The sequence below is a fragment of the Symsagittifera roscoffensis genome, chromosome 5 (genome assembly GCF_963678635.1).
Source record: "Symsagittifera roscoffensis chromosome 5, txSymRosc1.1, whole genome shotgun sequence".
Classification (NCBI taxonomy): domain Eukaryota; kingdom Metazoa; phylum Xenacoelomorpha; order Acoela; family Convolutidae; genus Symsagittifera; species Symsagittifera roscoffensis.
This window is the reverse complement of record NC_087066.1, coordinates 33,030,245-33,047,254: the sequence shown is the minus strand read 5'-3', so window position 1 is coordinate 33,047,254 and position 17,010 is coordinate 33,030,245. Positions and strand designations below refer to the sequence as shown.

General features: G+C 36.9%; 1 protein-coding gene across 3 annotated transcripts in view; it reads right to left on the bottom strand.

Annotated features, from left to right (window-relative positions):
• Positions 1-12,595, bottom strand: part of LOC134846252 (latent-transforming growth factor beta-binding protein 1-like) — a 212,387-nt gene extending 199,792 nt beyond the window's left edge. For 2 of the 3 annotated variants that reach the window (XM_063863526.1, XM_063863528.1), the window contains exon 1: positions 12,420-12,595. The gene's annotated coding sequence lies outside the window, so the exon portion shown is untranslated. Of the gene's footprint in view, positions 1-12,302 lie in introns of all 3 variants that reach the window. The other variant, XM_063863527.1, reaches the window with a different exon arrangement.
• Positions 12,596-17,010: the final 4,415 nt, after the last annotated feature.

The following is a 17,010-nucleotide window of genomic DNA, read 5'->3' as shown; positions in this document are numbered from 1 at the left end:
GCCAGTGCGTAATTTAAGAGCAAAAAGATAATCAATGTAAAGGAAATCCACAAGCAAGGTTTAAAACACTGAGAACTCAAATTTATGAATGTACCACTTTGATTAATTTTATCAGCACTTTGACTGATCTTATCCTTTGGAGCCAGGTAGTGCTGTAATGATGCGAAATTCAAAAACAAAACTCAAATCTGCTGAAATTTAAAACGGATCTGTCCATGTCTGCAAAAATGGATATGATGTTTTTCCCTACTTAAATGTTTCGACAGCAGATACGTTATGGAGCGGAACATTGATCCCACCAAAGCAGGTGACCAACAATAGGGCTGGTTGAACAGCCAAACAAATTCCCTAAGACAGTTAGGTGCAAAGCTGACCTATAGTGGCGTTTCACTATTTTTAATGCGTCTGGTTAATGGTGTCTCTAATGAGCATTCATCTGTTACAGACTCGTGGCTGCCACTGTATAAGTCAAATGACACTACAGACTTTCATCCACTAATTTGCGATTCAGAGACTGGTAAAAGAACTGAACTCAATGTGCCATTTCCAAAACAGTTATCCTAGGCGTCACTGGTCAGCATCGAAGTTATTCGATGCATTTGTCCAGATGCCACCCACATGATTACGCGATGCGTGGAAACGGATCTTCGTAAAATGACACAGAAAATAACCGATGGTATGCATCCTCACGAAAAGTTTGCCATTCAGCGCTTTGAGGAAAACTTGACCAGACGGTGGGGCCAAAAAGCCATTTTTTCGTTTCGCCACTGTCTCGATAGGAGGAACAAACAAAGCTGGCAAAATGAGTGCCTTCTTTCTTTCTGGAACCCGTGCACTGACTGTCATCGCTGACAAGGAAGAAATTAAGGAGGCTAGCACAGAAACTGAAGATCTTTTTAGAGGAGTACGGAAAAATGAAGTTGCTGTTCGCCCAAAAAAAAAATCAGGTGCGTACGTCAAATCTGTTAAAATGCTACAAGCCCTCTACCAGAGTATCGTCTCAAAGGTTTCTGGAAAAACCCTCGGGTGCATCATCAACAAAAGATCCAGTGATTTTTTGAGAAAAAGCTTGATTGACTGCACGAAACTACTGGGAGCAAGAGGTGATTTTAATGCTTCAGACTACAAAAAATGGGCTGAAATCTACTACGAAGTTTCGGTGCTTATCTTTGGGGGACAAGGGTTCATCCCTACAAACTAAAATTATTCCTTATGTAACAGCTTGTGGTGAGCAGTTTTATACGAAGTCCCTGGGAACATTTGTGCGAAGCTCTCGAAAAATCCAATCTTTATGCGAAGAAAGATTCTCAAAGTAGGATCTTGCGAGGCGGAGGAAGATTTTATAACTAAGACCCATTGTTCCTCGAAGTGTTTTTTTTTATTCTGCAAGTTCATCAAATCTGGCAAGTGCACACGTACCTTTCTAAGCAATGCGGGAGACGTCTTGGGAGGAACCAATCATATCCCCTCTTTTTTACAATTATGTCAAAAAAGTCTAGAATTTCCGAAAAACGCCGTCGGTGAAAATGCCATTTTGTTAGTTGTGAGCCGATTCCGCGAAAAGAACACGTTTTATAGTCTATGGGCCTTTTATTCAAAAACGCTAGTTTTAGCTTGGTTTGTTTTAATTGTTTTTGGTGGGCCCATCCATATCTTTTGTGGACCTTCGTATCAGACTCTTACCGTTTTCGGGTAACAATGAGTCTGAATGGCTCCAAGATGATACCCATGACATAATGTCAATTAATTCTCACCTAAAAAGTTAGGGGGACCCGGGTAGTTGTTTATATGATAACACTAAATTTTTACTAAAAAGTTAATGTATTAGAGCGCGACAAATTATTTTTTATGATTACACAAACTGTAGGCGGATTCCGAATATTGTAACTGAGAGATCAGCAACATCAAGCTTGAACAATGGCTAGCTAGAACAACGAATGCGGAAGTTACGAACAAACAATTAAACATTGTCTGTGGAATCATTATTTAACTAAATTCGTGGATATATCCTTTTAGAAACTTAACATTTGATTAAAAACGGTCGTTTTGAGTTTTGAATTTAGTTTTTCTAATCATATATAGTTTTTTGCATGTCCCAGCAAATCTTCGTATTCGTGCCAAAAACTGTCACAACCGCGGTTTAAGGCAATCAATTCAAACTGTCAATTTTAGTTCGATTAGTTCAAACTGCTCAATTAATGAATAAAATTCCAAAAGATGTTTAATAATAACTAACAATGGTGTATTAAGATGTTTTTGTAAGAAATGATTCAACTTTCATAAGGATAGTAACAGTGATAACTAATCGTAGTCTTAAATTGAAAACTATGGCATGCTCCAAATTAAATCGTGAGCGCCCTAGAATGTAAATGCGAAGTGATCCGTAGCAGCCATAGATTCAAGTTTGAAGCTATTAAAACTTGAAGCTTAATCCATTTAGGGTAATTGTATCCAAACCCTTTTAATGAATGAGCTGCAATTTAATCCGAACATAATATAGAACAGGTTTAAAATATAAACTCAGGAACACAAATGCAAACTGTTATATATTTTAAGTTGATACGAAAACTGATAAAACTTTCCCGAAACGAAATTAAAGTTTTCGAGAAAACCCAAAATCCATTTAACTGCAGTCGTCAAACAACGCTTGAGCAACTTTTTGTCTATGGTCAAAGGGCAGTTGCTCGAAAGGTACAATTTCTCTCCTGGTTTTTAAGGTGACTATTCTTTCACCTATGCTGGAAACTTCTACCATCTTTTTATTAGCCTCGTTTTTCTTCTGGGTGGCGTGTTTCGCTAAAACACCCAGCCAGACGTTCTATTTATGTAACTGGCAGTCCTGAGTTGAAGCGTCGATCAATCGCCTAGGAGGACCCGCAATTTGCGATACGTATACACTTAGAACTCCTGGTTGGAGGCAATACTAGTCGGTATTGATGTTGGTGACTACTTTGCCGTGGTAATCCGCCAACACGTAATTTTTCTCGAATGATTGCAAAACAATCAAAACTAGAAAAAAAATTCAGTTTATTGATTCAAAGTTTTGATTAAGATATATTTATCGAGTCATTAAAATTATAAAGTAGCTCTTCCCATGACGAGAAATTCCACATCACATACGGTGACCCAGCTCTGAGTCAATACAAGAATATGCATCTCGTCCTTAACCTCATATGGAAAACTTTCAAGGTCGTTGGCTGTATGTTTCAGGCTTGTGGTTTTCTCAAACGGCTGAAACTTTCTCTTTGATCCATCCTTGAGCAGCTTCGCCACATGGTCAACCACCTTCTTCAAGTCATGGGTTACCCACTTCAGCTTTGAGTAAAAGTTTGTAATCTTAGTTGACAGCTCATGGGAAGTGGTCGTCTGTTGAGAGAAGATCTTTGCGTGCTGCACCTGGCGAACGTAATTTTGAGAATCTTGGTGGGATCTCACTGCCAATATAACCTCTTCGTAGGTGTATCCGTCGAACTTCTGGTGAGTTCTGAAGCTTGCTTCTTCAGCTTCTCCGACTTGAAGGTAGGGTTAGTAGACAAAGGCATAAGCGTCGCAACTTACGTAGAGAGCGTTTCGGCTGTTCCAGATTTATGATGCTAATCTTTAAAAAAAGAAAAGATTACATGTGATTCCAAGTCGGTTTCCATTTTGATAAATAAATCCCATTGGAAAAAATAAAAACATTGTATTGTTCTACCTGGCGTTTCAACTGCTGATCAATTAGTGGAGCAACCAGGGCATCACGTTCCCAAACAAATTGACGAAACTCAGTTGAGTCGTCACCAGGTTTTTGGTGTCCTGAAAAGCCCGCTGAACAACATAGTTCAAATTGCTCCTCTTTAAATGGACTTTGGCCTCCGCATAGTACAATTTCATAACCTGTACTAGCCAGACTGAAACTCTGTGGAAGACGCGAGAAGTTGACACTAAAAAATTAAAGTCAGCTATGTTTCTTCATCAAATCAGTATTTTAGAATTAAAAAGATACTTACAGACTGCTGGTTCTATGCTCAGCTCCCCGGTATTGTCTTCGTTTTTTTCCTCTATGTTGACAAACGCCTGGACGACAGCCTGTAACGTAGTGATGGTGATCGTTTTCTCGAGCGTCCTTGTGCTCGTGAACAGAAACGTGACAACGGCCCTGAACCAGGTCAATAGTTCTTTGTGGGTGTCAAGGTTCCGTTTCTTTCAACGGCGCAGTCATTCGACTTCTCGACAGTCTGTAAAATGATTTCATTGAGAGCCTCATTTATTGTCAGGTTTTCGGCTCGGGAGGTTTTTCCAGGTTGCAGCAATTATTATGATTGTTTTGATATTTAGTTTAACACATAATGTGTTTGCTTTTAAAATTATTTCTTCAACTTACATTCAACGTACATTCTCTGGCTCTGCATGATCTCTTTTGCGTTTTTCTGTGGGCTTGTCGTTCTTGTGGTCTTGTGGTGCCGTGGGATCATCGGCCCGAATATCCTTGAGAGTGTAGATTCGCCTCTCATGGTCATAGGGTTGTCTTTCGTTTTCTCGATAGTGGGGAAAAGCCGATGGCCATGAAGAATTCGGATACGGTGTTGCCGACATGTAGGAATCCAGGTACGCTGGATATGGCTGATACTGCTGACGCTGGCACTGATGTACCATCGAGGAGTCTGAAAAGACTTCGCAGTGGGGTAAGTGGTTGACATATGACGGCGGAATTGGCGAGGCGAAAGGTCGCGGGGTGCTCGCAAAGGGGTTACCGGTGTCGGAGGAGCAAATGATGTCGTCTCTGTTGTTGCGAAGTATGGCACAGGGATGTTAGAAGGCACTGCACATGGTGATGGAGAACTGGAAGGTACTGAACATGAGCTTTCGGCGTTCGACATTTTACTTGATTCCGTAAGTTTTTACAAGATTCGGTTGAAAAATGAGAGATGCAAGTAATAATGATCACAGAATGAGAATGAACTGAGTCCAATTTAGCGGCAAAGCTCCCATTACTTATCAATCAGCGCCAATTTAATCGAAACACCAAGTTCGAGATTAAAGACCACCAAGGAATAGCTTCGACACTTTCCACTCTTATTAGCACACCAGGCGATTGTAGTATCTATACCATAATGACTGCTAATGACTGTTATGCCTGCTATGCCATGATGACTGCATAAAGATAAGACGGCTAACTGATAATGACGGCTTTACTGATTAGCGGAATTAGACAGTACAGTTTTTATCAGTGAAGCCATCATTATCAGTAACGCATTAGTCATGCAGCATCAGGGAAGACGTCAGTAGTCTATTCTTGAAGCAAGACTTACTTCATTTCAACCATTCAACCGCTCCTGAATTCATATTAGAGTCTTTCATCCATATCATCATGCTAGGTAGAACCCTTCTGGTGAATGAAAAAGTACAAGTCCTCGATGTCGTCGCTTCCATCTGGGAAAGTGCTGTAACTTTATCACTAATCAGTGATTGGTGCGTAAAGATTAAATGGTTAGATTGGCCGGGAAGTGCCATTTTTAGCGTTCCAGAAGACAGACAAGGAAACGCAGGAGCATGGACAATAGGAAAATTTCACGAAGACAATGATACTTTTGTCATCAGCAGAAGGGGGAATTCGAGAAAGAAGAAGCTATCGTTCAACTCCAGACGGCTGCAGAGGGACTCGATGGTCTTTTTCAAACATGCTGGGAACGTTTAGAAAAGGATTGTCATCATCAAAGTTCCTTTTGTAACCCAGTGCACATTTCGTTTGGTAGACAAACCTCAAGATACTGGGGGGAATAGACCATCTTACAGTGGCAGCTCATATGTTAAGTAGCCTGATTTGAGAAACAGTCACAAGGCGAAGGAAAAGAGTAGGAGAATCTTTGCCAGATAGTTTTTAAAAAATCCTCATTAAAGATAGACCCGAATTGAGGAACCTAGACCCGAACAAAACCCTCAGAGCCCAAGGCAAAAAAAAACAAGGTGGAAAAACCCTATGAAGATATTTTGTATCACCTTGACTATTTTGAGTCGCCAGAAAATGACATTCCCTTGAAGTTTGCTCCATGCATCAACGGTATAATACAGGTAAAACTATCTTGTGACTAATCAAATGTGTAACTAATTTACTAATTAATTACATGCAACTATCCTGATAAACTATGTGATCATCAATTTCATCTGATATCCTGAAAATTTATAATGAATTTCCGGATGCAACTATTTCTTATTATTATCGCTTTTATAATTTACTGTATTCTAATAATACGCCGTATTCTAATTTGTGATTCTAGCTAGGATCGACTATTTTGCGCGCCTGAGAAAAAATTCGTGTTGATTATTTGAAATTCGATTGCTCGAAGTAACGAGCATTTGCTGGAATAAATTCCATCGATAATGCGGATGTCAACCTGAGAATGCCTTTTGTTATGGTGGAGCTGGCTGAGGAAGAGTGTTTGGTATGTAGCCGTTTGTTTCAATTTCGTTGTTTTCTCAAAAACAAATATGATTCATTCTTTTGTATTTTAGCTGCCATCTGAGTGATATCACTCACCCAATTAGCCAAGTTTCTGCAACGTTTTCGGCAACAAAAAAAATGCGTTGGATTGATGACGAAAAAAAAACAGGGCAAACTTTCATTTTGGTTCCACCTACACCAGTAACCAGAAAGGCCATTAGTTTATCATCCACACAGTGTGCTGCTAAATTTTTGGGCTATATAAACTCAGGTCGTTTTGGATGCCATCAATCAAGGATTCTGTGCTTGGGGAAAAAGGGATTTGTTGCCAGCAAAAATCCAACGTCAGCTGGATGCTCTGATCAAATCTCTAAAGTTCAACGAACACAGAGATTTCCTCATAAGCACAATCCAATGCCATATAAATGCTTGCCGTGGTAGTAATGCCGTCGAGGATAACTACCAAGAAGTATTTAGACATAATATGGCCGAGTCCACCCAGGATTTTTTATGACTTGAAATGAAAAAAAAGAACTGTTTATACTGTTTGTTGCTATGACTGTTTGTTATGACTGTTTGTTGTTATGGATTGTTTGTTATTATTTGAGCTCTTTAAATTGATCGTAATTTGCCGTATTGTTTTGACTGTTCGCAGTATGTGTTACGTTCTGAAATTTATGCCGGCCCGTCAAAGTTGCTCACTATCAATGTGTGTGTGTAATTTTCTCATAAAGAGTAAATTATCTTTTGAATGAAACTAATTTGAGTAACTCTGTTTTATATAAAAATTAACAAAAAACTTGATAAACTACAGCTGAAATAAATGTTAATTTCGAAAACAGAAAGATGTTTCTTGAAAATTTTGTTTTATCAAACTGTATGTTCGCAATTTGAAAGTTCTCGAAAAAGACAACTCTAAATTAGTTTTATTTTAATTGAATTAATTGATTGAAAAGAACTGATGAATTTATATGCGAGCTTACTTCATAAGTTTGTTCAATTTGTTCACTTTTGCGGGAATTGAGATTGATGTCAGGAGTTGAGATCAAATTTGGGTTGACATGAATTGGGACTGAAGTTGGGTTACAGGAATTGCGATCGAAGTTGGGTTAAAGGAATTGAGATCGAAGTTGGGCTACAGGAATTGAGATCGAACTTAGTGACAGAGATTGAGATCGAAGTTAAGGCAGGAATTGAGTCTGACAGTAATTTCAACTGGTAGCTGATCAATGTAGCTGATATTGAACTTGCTGGTGACCACCTAGTAAATAAAAGACATAAAATATAACGTTATCACATATAAACATATAAGTGAAAGGAAACCGCAAACAAAATGCGGATTCCACTCACAATTTGCGGATTCCAATTGCAGTTGTCGATACCGCAACAGCTCAATTTAACGATATAAGCGTCTTATCATTTGTTTGTTGATTCCACATACTGTTCTGGATTCCGCAAAAACAGTTTCGGATTCCGAAAGTTTGCCTTAAATTGGAGCAATTTTGAGCGGTACAAGGTTTTAGGTATTTGTTTGTGGATTCCAAAGCAGCATAGAAGATTAAAAAACGTAGCAATGTTGCAGATTCTGCAACAAATCTGCTCTCGGCCTGTTGCGGATTCCGCTTACAATGCAGATTATGCACAGTTTGGCCTCCTAATGACAATCGATTTTAATCAAATTATAATCGCTTACAATCTCTCTTTTTAAAATCAGATCATAAATAATAATAGTCCATTAGAATCCATCATAATTGATTATGATCGATTGTAATCGACTATAATCGATTATTTTTTGTCTAATTTTCGATACACTTAAAATCAATTATAATTGATTAAAATTCTTTGTTTTTATTCAAATTTCTAATTCATTAGTTTTGGACAAAAATCCTTTATATTCGATTACAATTGATTATAATCCCTTTCGTTTGTCCTTTTTGTCTTCGAAGTTGTATCTAAAGTGCTAAACTTTTGAGCTTGAGAAAAATGTTTTTGAAATTTTCCAATCACTTCAAAATTATAACGTTTTTTTTTTTTCATTTTTTCCCTATTATATTTGTTTTGTGATGCATATTTTAAGCTTTTTCAACCACCAAAACATCAGCAAATTGGTTCAGCTTCATGATTGATGTGGAAAATTTAGTTTTCGTCTACCGCGGGAACTTTTCAGCTAATATGAAAGGATATCTATGAACTTTTGTTTCGTAGTGAAACTTTGTGTTCAGATAAATCAAAATGTTCAAGAGATTTCTCCTTTAGAGATTTCCTTATCGCTCAAAATCAATAACCCATAACATATAATTCAAATGAACCAAACTGTTCAAGAGATCTCTCTTTTAGAGATTTTCTTATTGACACAAAATCATTAACCCATAAGATATAATTCAAAATAAAATATTATGATCAATTATAATCGATTATAAGAAATTATAATCTCTTGGAAAATATCACGATTATAATCAATTATAAATCCTTTAAGCACCTGATTTTGGTAAATATAATCAATTATAATTGTCAAAGAATCATCATAACAATACGTTATAATCGATTACTTACGCCTAACTTGGATACGGGAAGTTATCCTCAAACGGCGCGACTCAAAAAAGAACCATAAACACAGCAAGAACAGCGCGTAACACAAAAAAATCTGTCTCCAATAACATTTCGCTCTATTTTTTCTTTGAACAAAAATCGATTGAACAAAAAAGCCACCCAAGCTTGATAATACCGTACTTTTTTCAAACATCGGAGCAATATTTCGATGTGAGTCTTGCTCGTGGATGCTTTTATACTACATTGGGTTTTAAGTGATATCGCTACAGGTATCAGCTGCAAATAGGGTAAAAAGTTAAGTTTCGATTTTAATTGTCCAAGGGAGACACCTCAGTATTTGGCTGTTTAGGTGTCGTGATGATGTTACCCGGGTCGAGATCCCGCTCAAAAACCGCTCAAGATATGAGCGGTTTGAGCGGTTTTATAGCAAGATTTGAGCTGTTTTGGGCGAATTGGGCGGTTTTTTGGCAAAAACCGCTCAAACCGCTCAAATCTTGCCTAAAAAACCGCTCATTTTTTGCAGTGATTTTTGAACGGTTTTTCAAGCAAGATTTGAGCGGTTTTTAAGAGGTTTTTGAGCGGTCTTATAAAGAGAACCGAATAAAACCAACAAAAATGCCTGGAAAGGTAATGTGACACTAAGATGCAGTGGAAATAGTATCTACAATTTAAAAAAGTGCTTAACCGTTCTCAACTCAAGCAAGATTTTTTTTCGATGTCTTGACCAAAAACACTGTTAGCGACTTTTTTCAAATGCTCGAGCAAAATAACCAATGGAGAATATGTAAGTAAGTGTATGTATGTATGTGTCCCAATTTGAGTTCCTAATTTTGAGGATCCCAATTTGAGGTTGTTCGCCTCTTTTGAAGCAAGATTTGAGCGGTTTGAGCTGTTTTTTTAGACGATTGCGCAAAAAATCTTGCTTCAAAATGAGCGGTTTGAGCGGTGTTTGAGCGATTTATAAAAAAACGCTCAAAAAACCGCTCAAGATTTGAGCAGTTTGAGCGGTTATTTTAGACAATTACGCTCAAAATCTTGCTTCTAATTGGGCGGTTTGAGCGGTTTTCGACCGGTTTATCTAAAAAAAAAACTTTCAAAAACCGCGCAAGAGTTGAACGGTTTTGAGCGGTTTATCTAAAAAAAAAACGCTCAAAAACCGCGCAAGATTTGTACGGTTTTTGAGCGGTTTTTTAAAATAAACCGCTCAAAACCGTTCAAATCTTGCGCGGTTTTTGAGCGGTTCTTTTAGACAAACCGTTCAAAAACCGCTTAAACCGCTCATTTTGAAGCAAAATTTTGAGCGTAATTGACTAAAAAAAACCGCTCAAACCGCTCAAATCTTGTTTCAAATTAGTTGAAAAATCTTGACTCGGGTACCGTTTGCCGCGGTTTGAATACACGTACGGTTTACCCCACCCCCCCCCCCCCTCGTTTCCCTCCCAGTTTCCCCCCTCCCCCCAGTTTTACCCCTCCCAGGTTTACCACCCATCCAAACCCCCCCCCCATCAGTTTACCCTCCCCAGTTTACCCCCTCCCCCCCTCCGTTTACAACGCCCCCCCCCCCCTACACCCTCACCAAACTACACCCCTCTCCAGGTTACTCCCCCCTCCCCCATTTACCCCATCCTTTTAGTTGGGGGACTTGAAAATGCTTGAGGGGCTGAGGGGATGACGTTGAGAAATGGCATTTAGAAAAAGACATAGCATACATTATTTTGCAAACTTCTCACAAAATTTACAAAATTTTGCAAAAATAATCGAAATAAAATCCAAAAATGAAATGGATGATAATCAATTATAATGGATTATAATGGATTTTTATTTCAAAAATAATCACTTATAATGGATTATCTTGGCAAAATTATCGATTTCAGTGACAAAAATAATGGATTATAATCGATTATAATGGATTATAATGGATTTTTTTTTTTCAAAATAATCGATTATAATGGCAATATAATCGATTTCGTGGTCTGAATTTTATATCTGGAATGATTTATAATGGATTATTTTTGTCTTGGGAATCCGTTATAATCGATTAGAATCCATGGGCACTCATTGCGGGTCACGACCGGAGTAAAAATGTTCTCGACCAAAGTAAATTTAATCGTGACCTAAGTAAAGTTTATCAGCACCGAAGTTTATCAGCATCAGCGGGAAAATTTACCGCAACCGGCGCGGCCAAAGGAATGTTAACCACGATCGGAGCGATTGAAGTCAACCCGGGTTCACTTTCACAGTCAGAAAATACTACAATTCTATAAACAAAGTATATGAAAAAAAGCTAATCAAAAAAATTCACACGTTTTGCTGAAATGGCGCAATCGAATTAGGAAAGAATTGTTTTCTTGTTAAGGCAAAAAATTGTTTATTCATAAAAACATAGATGTAAATTGTGTGACTAGTTTTTTTTGATGGCGAATTCGACATTTTTATTAAAGAAATTTAAAATTGCACCCATTTTATTTCAAACGCGAAACGAATTTTGTACACAAAAACTTGTTCGAGGAGTTTTTTGTGGGCATAACGTGGTTCTGGGTACACCAAAACAGGTTATTTTTTTGTTTCATTGGGCAATTTTTTTGAAAACGTTTAACAAATTTTTCTGTTTGTATTGCATATGTTTGTGTCTTTGGCAATGCATGATACATTAAAATTTGATTTTAGAATTAAGCTTCTTGGAAAAATTGAATCAAATATTTGAAGTTTGCTCAGGATGTTTCCAATGGACTTCACATGCAAGACCGTGAAAAATTTTGGTGACTCTAGCTTGGAGTCACCAGTGTCTTTTTCACTTGTTACTATCACAACTAAAAACTAAAAGAAAAAATCTAACTAGAAAAACTTTTGGTTGATAGAAAAATGCTAGTCATAGGATTTCCATATACGAAAAAAGACTACTCATAATCCTTTTATGCAATTTTTGTACTTATTGAATTGCATGAAAAGTCTTATTGAAAATTGTATGATTAGCAGTTTTTGTCAACCTGGAAAGTTAATTGCGACCGGCGTGGGCGAAGGAAAGTTAATAGCGACTGGGGCGAACCAAGGCAAGTTAGTCGCGACTGCAGCGATCGAAGGAGAGTTAACTGCAACCAGTGATAACGAAGGAACGCTAACCGCAACCGAAGTAAAGTTAATCCCGACCAGCGCGATCGAAGAAAAAAATAATCGCGACTGAAGTAAAATTATTCGCGACCGGCGCGACCCAAAAAATAACCGTAGGAAAACTAACCGAGAAAAAGCTAAATGTCTACCCTAAACGACGTGACGCTCTGTTTTTTTTGCTTACGTTATAAGGGTTTTTCTAGGATGAAACTGAAAGTCGTACCTGTTTTTGTCAGTATGAAAATAATGAAGAAAAAAACTTGCATCTGTTTAACAAACCTTCTCGGTTATTGATAAAAATGATAATAACATGGCACTAGCATAAAACAAGAAAACTTACTATTTTTTTTCCTGAAGTATTTTGCTCGATGAATCAAGCCTTAAAAATAGTGCCTAAGGCGTTTATAATTTTCCTTTTTATCTTCAGTTTTTGTTGTAATTTGTCAACAGAGCAGCTTTTTGCTTATTTCTAATGTTTTATCTCGGTTTCCTCTGATGCAGCATGCTTGCTAACAAGAGATGGTTTCAGGCATTTTTCCATTATTTTTATCTTCGTTTCCTGTCCCATGCAAACAGTTTGTGGCTGTTGAAAGAAATATTCAGCCAACGGGAGAAGCTTTGTAATCATATATCGCCCCCGTTCCCCAATTCTTGTTTATGAGACTGCGACGACTTTTTGTTTTCATCGACGTAAACGCACTTAATTTGAGTAAATTTATGAGACATGTGGGCAAATATCGAGCAACATTTCAAAACGGTGCGTTTATTTTAGTTACATTTAATTGGCCTGTAGGTTGAAAAAAGCCGGGGCACGTGTCTTCAAACGCACTTTTTTCAAAACTTTCCAAAAAATGCCCAGAAACGCCGTTTTTGGTCTGTTTTGTAAAAACTTTGCCTAAGGCGCAGAAATTTTTTTGACAAAATAGGATCCTTTGAGTATTTTCGGGCAGCTCTGAAAATCAAATTAGTTGACCCGAAAAAAGTCCCCTTCCCTCCCTTACAAAAAATTTCTGCGTACGTCACTGTAAAGAGGTTTTCAAAAGACTTCGTGCAACATTGTAAAAAGAGTCTTCTTCTGTTGTCCTGACGTTGCAGTCAAGTGAGGAACTGAAAACTATGATACTCTACAAAACTTGCTGTACGAGTTCACTTTTTGTGCCTTAGATTTCAGTAAACCTGCCGACGTTGTCCGAAAATAAATAGAAGGACTGAAGTGGCAAAAAGTCGTCGTAAAAATACGCGTTGCTGGCAGGCGCCATGCCCATGTGTTAAAATTAGGTACCGTTTTTTCAACAGTTTTGATGTGCATATCAAATTGTTTTGACCAAAAAAAAAGGCGCATTGAGGCACTTTTTGGAAAATTTTGATTAAAAAATAGCGAAATTTGGCGCGCGCTCCCCCCTTAAAATTAGCATATATTGGCGTCAAAGAGTCCATTTTAGTACAAGGGGGACACTTTGGGTCGGCAGGGGGTCGAATCCCTGAAAAAAAGAAAGCGCCCGCTCTCCGAACCGCCCCCACCCCCCCCCCCCCCCCCCCATAATTGCGCTACTGAGTAAATTTATCCGCACCGAGCGCCCATGGAATCTAATTGAATAAAATGGATTCTCGAGACGATTTATAATCCTTTAGAGATGTAAAATTCAGTCAGAATATTCAGGAAAAAAATTATAATGTGAAATGTAACATTTTATGAAACGTACATAGCAACACTAAACAGGAAATGAGATAATTGGAAAAAAGTTGTAGGTTTCAAAAATAACATCTCAAAAAAATCATTATAATCGATTATAAACATATAAATGATTATAATGGATTACATTGGCATAAAAAATATAAGGATCATAATCAGTTTTTTTAATGAATTATAATTGAATGTAACGGATTATATTGACATTAGAAATAATACGATTATAATCCATTTTTAATGGATTATATTCGATTATTTTGTAAATAACAGATGCTGACCATATTATGACAATATAACCGATTATGATCCATGCGCGCTCGGTGCGGGCATTCAAAATCAAAGTACAGACAAGAAAAAATTCATTGTCTCGTAGTTTCTTTATTCTTACAATTAGCAAGCGTTAATATTCATAACAGTGGCTTTTTCAGGTCCAGTACTTACATATCAACCTCGCCAACAGAATGCCTGCACTTTGATTGCCCTTCTATTGAAAAAAAATTCTACAATGGTTGCTAATTTACCACTTCGATTTGGTAGTTTTCAATTTTTCTTTTAATACTTTATTTTGTGTCAAAGTTTTTGGTTCATAGATTTGACAAATTTGACATTGAATTTGATTCAGATCAATTTTTTGAAGATGAAATACAGTCTACAAAAAAATAAGAAAATTGAATTAGAATATATACAATGGGACTTTTACAGTAGAAAACAACTCATTGATAATTGTTGAAAAAAAATGATTGAAATCTACTAAAACCCATAAAAATCTCAACGGATTTGATTCATTAATTGTTGTTTTTGGAAGTTCGAGCAAAATTTAGTACTCACGAAACACCTCCATCAAAACTACAGAGAGCCAGAGTAATTTATGAGTAGTTTTTTTACGGCAAGTTTTTGAGTTGAAGTTAATTGAGTTATGTGCTGATGACTGTACTCATACTATTTTTTTCCGGCCGGATAGATTCGTGCAACTACATAGTCTAATACCGATCTTAATTTTACTCTTTTATCTCCTAGTTTCAATAGATCTAGTATATACTGGTTTATGCGAGTTAGTTTCCATAAGGAGAACAACTGTATTCTAAGTTTTATTCAAATTGCTCTGGTGCTGAAACTACAAGTAGTTTCAGCACTTACAAATAAGTGTAACGGTTAGTTATCAAAAATGATTGGTTAGTTAAGAATATTTTGTAGAATTAGAAACTTATGTTTATAACCAACTATAAATTCTAGTTTAGAACTGGTTCCACCCATCCGGGGCTTAGAGAGTTTTTAGTTTCTAAATTATTAATGTAGTGAAGGACGGGTGATGTAGTTTGTTATTGAAGTTGCCAGCATTGACTTCTTGGAGAAAAGAGAAGTGTGACTGTTCTAGTTTGACGGAGGAAGATGGTTATGTTCGTATCTTCTAGATGGGTCTCGTTGATCGTGGTAGTCTTGTGTGATTGTGTCAAGACTTCTGATCAATAAAATGATGTATACATTTCGTTAAGTTTGGAGCGAGACTGGGTGCAGGGTGAAGTTTGACTTTTCCGCTTAAAGTGCCTGGTAACTAGGATCTGTACGTGTAGTCAACATCGAGATGGCCATTGGTCTGATTCAATGGTTTTCTTTTGCTGCGATGTTGAGTCCATACTCTAAATCCTTTGAGGTAGTGACTTTAGGCAGCACATCAAATAGATTTGCCATTCCGAAGTTGGAACGTGATTGGGTTGTCGTCTCCTTTGCTTCTCGTCTGTTGGGCTTTGCGAAATCTATACATACTGCATTTATATTTTACATATATAAAATTCTTGGTTAATTTTAGTTTTTGTTATGATTTGTTATTAATAGTTATCGCAAAAGCGTTTTGATTTTAGTTTGGTGATTTTTAAAGAATCGCTCACCCTAGAGCAACTCTTGGCAAAAAAGAGTGTGGGTCACAAAGCGTGATGTACCGCGGTGGGCTAGGACGGCTATAGAGCATGCTCAGGACGCCCTTCTGTTTGGTGAGGCCAGGAGTGAGGTATAATCTTGAGGTTTCTTTGTGGAGAGTCTCTTTTTGTGTTCAACCTTTTGTTTTGTTTTCCTTACTTGTTTTTCTCTTTTTTGTTTTGTTTGTGTCCTTTTCTCAAAAAGTGAATCTTTTGGTTTGGTTTTGTCTTTCAACTTTTTTGTGTTTTATTTGCTTGTGGTAGACTTGAAAGTGGTCTTCAAAAGAATAATTATTTCCAGTTTTAATCTGGTTTTAGTCTGGTTTGGGTACCGCGGGCTTTTCTTTCTTAGTCATGCAATAAGTTTGTGGTTTTGTGATTTTAGTAAGCTGCGTTGGTTATTGTAGTTTTTTATATAATTCCTACGAACCGGTTTAAATGAAATTTTGAAAAGTGTGAAAACTGGTTAGAGTTGTTATCAATGAAAATTAAAACTTAAAATTCATTTTTTAAACAATTCTTAGTGCGATTGTGGAAAAAACTTATGGGCGAGGGAATGATTCGAGTTTTATAAAAGAATTGAATGATTCAAATTTTATAGAAGGTTAGTACCTATTTGAATTTATCTGCGAGTTTTTATGAATTTACTGCGTTGAAGTATAATTTTACTGCTTTCGGAGAAGTTTTTAACCTACGAATTTACTGCTTGGTAAAATTTTTTTATTGCATTGGGGATCATTTATTTATTTTTTGCTGTTTGTGAGAAATTTCACTGCTTTTTCAATTTTACTGCAGTTTGTTAATACGAGTTTTGAAGTTTTAAGAAAGAAGTTTTCACTTTTTGTTTGTTTTTCGTTTGGTTGAGATGATGGTGTGATGAGATCTAAGAAGAAGTGAAACATTTATAGAGAACAGTTACTTGTGATTTGAGTTTATTAGTAAAAAAATGCATAATTATACCTACTTAATCATCAGCAAAAAATCCACATGGATAAATATCATGAATGACGTCTGATGTTGTTAGAAGTTTAGCAAGTAAGCGGGTGATATATTTAGTTTGCAGTAGTGGCCAAAGCAATCCAAGTGCTTTAATGATCTTGTGCTCTTCACTACTTGGTGAGAATTCATGCGGTGTGTTTTGAATTAGATTATAGAACTTATGATTATATTTGGTGATATGTATGTATTCTAGGATTGGGATTTCAACGGGCTGTATATAGTCGTGAGGGAAAATTAGTGGACAGGATTCATCAACACCAAAAGTTCGGGTTAGTGGGCAGAATATCTACATTTGTCTGATAGGGTCGTATTTTCTAAGGATTCTTTGC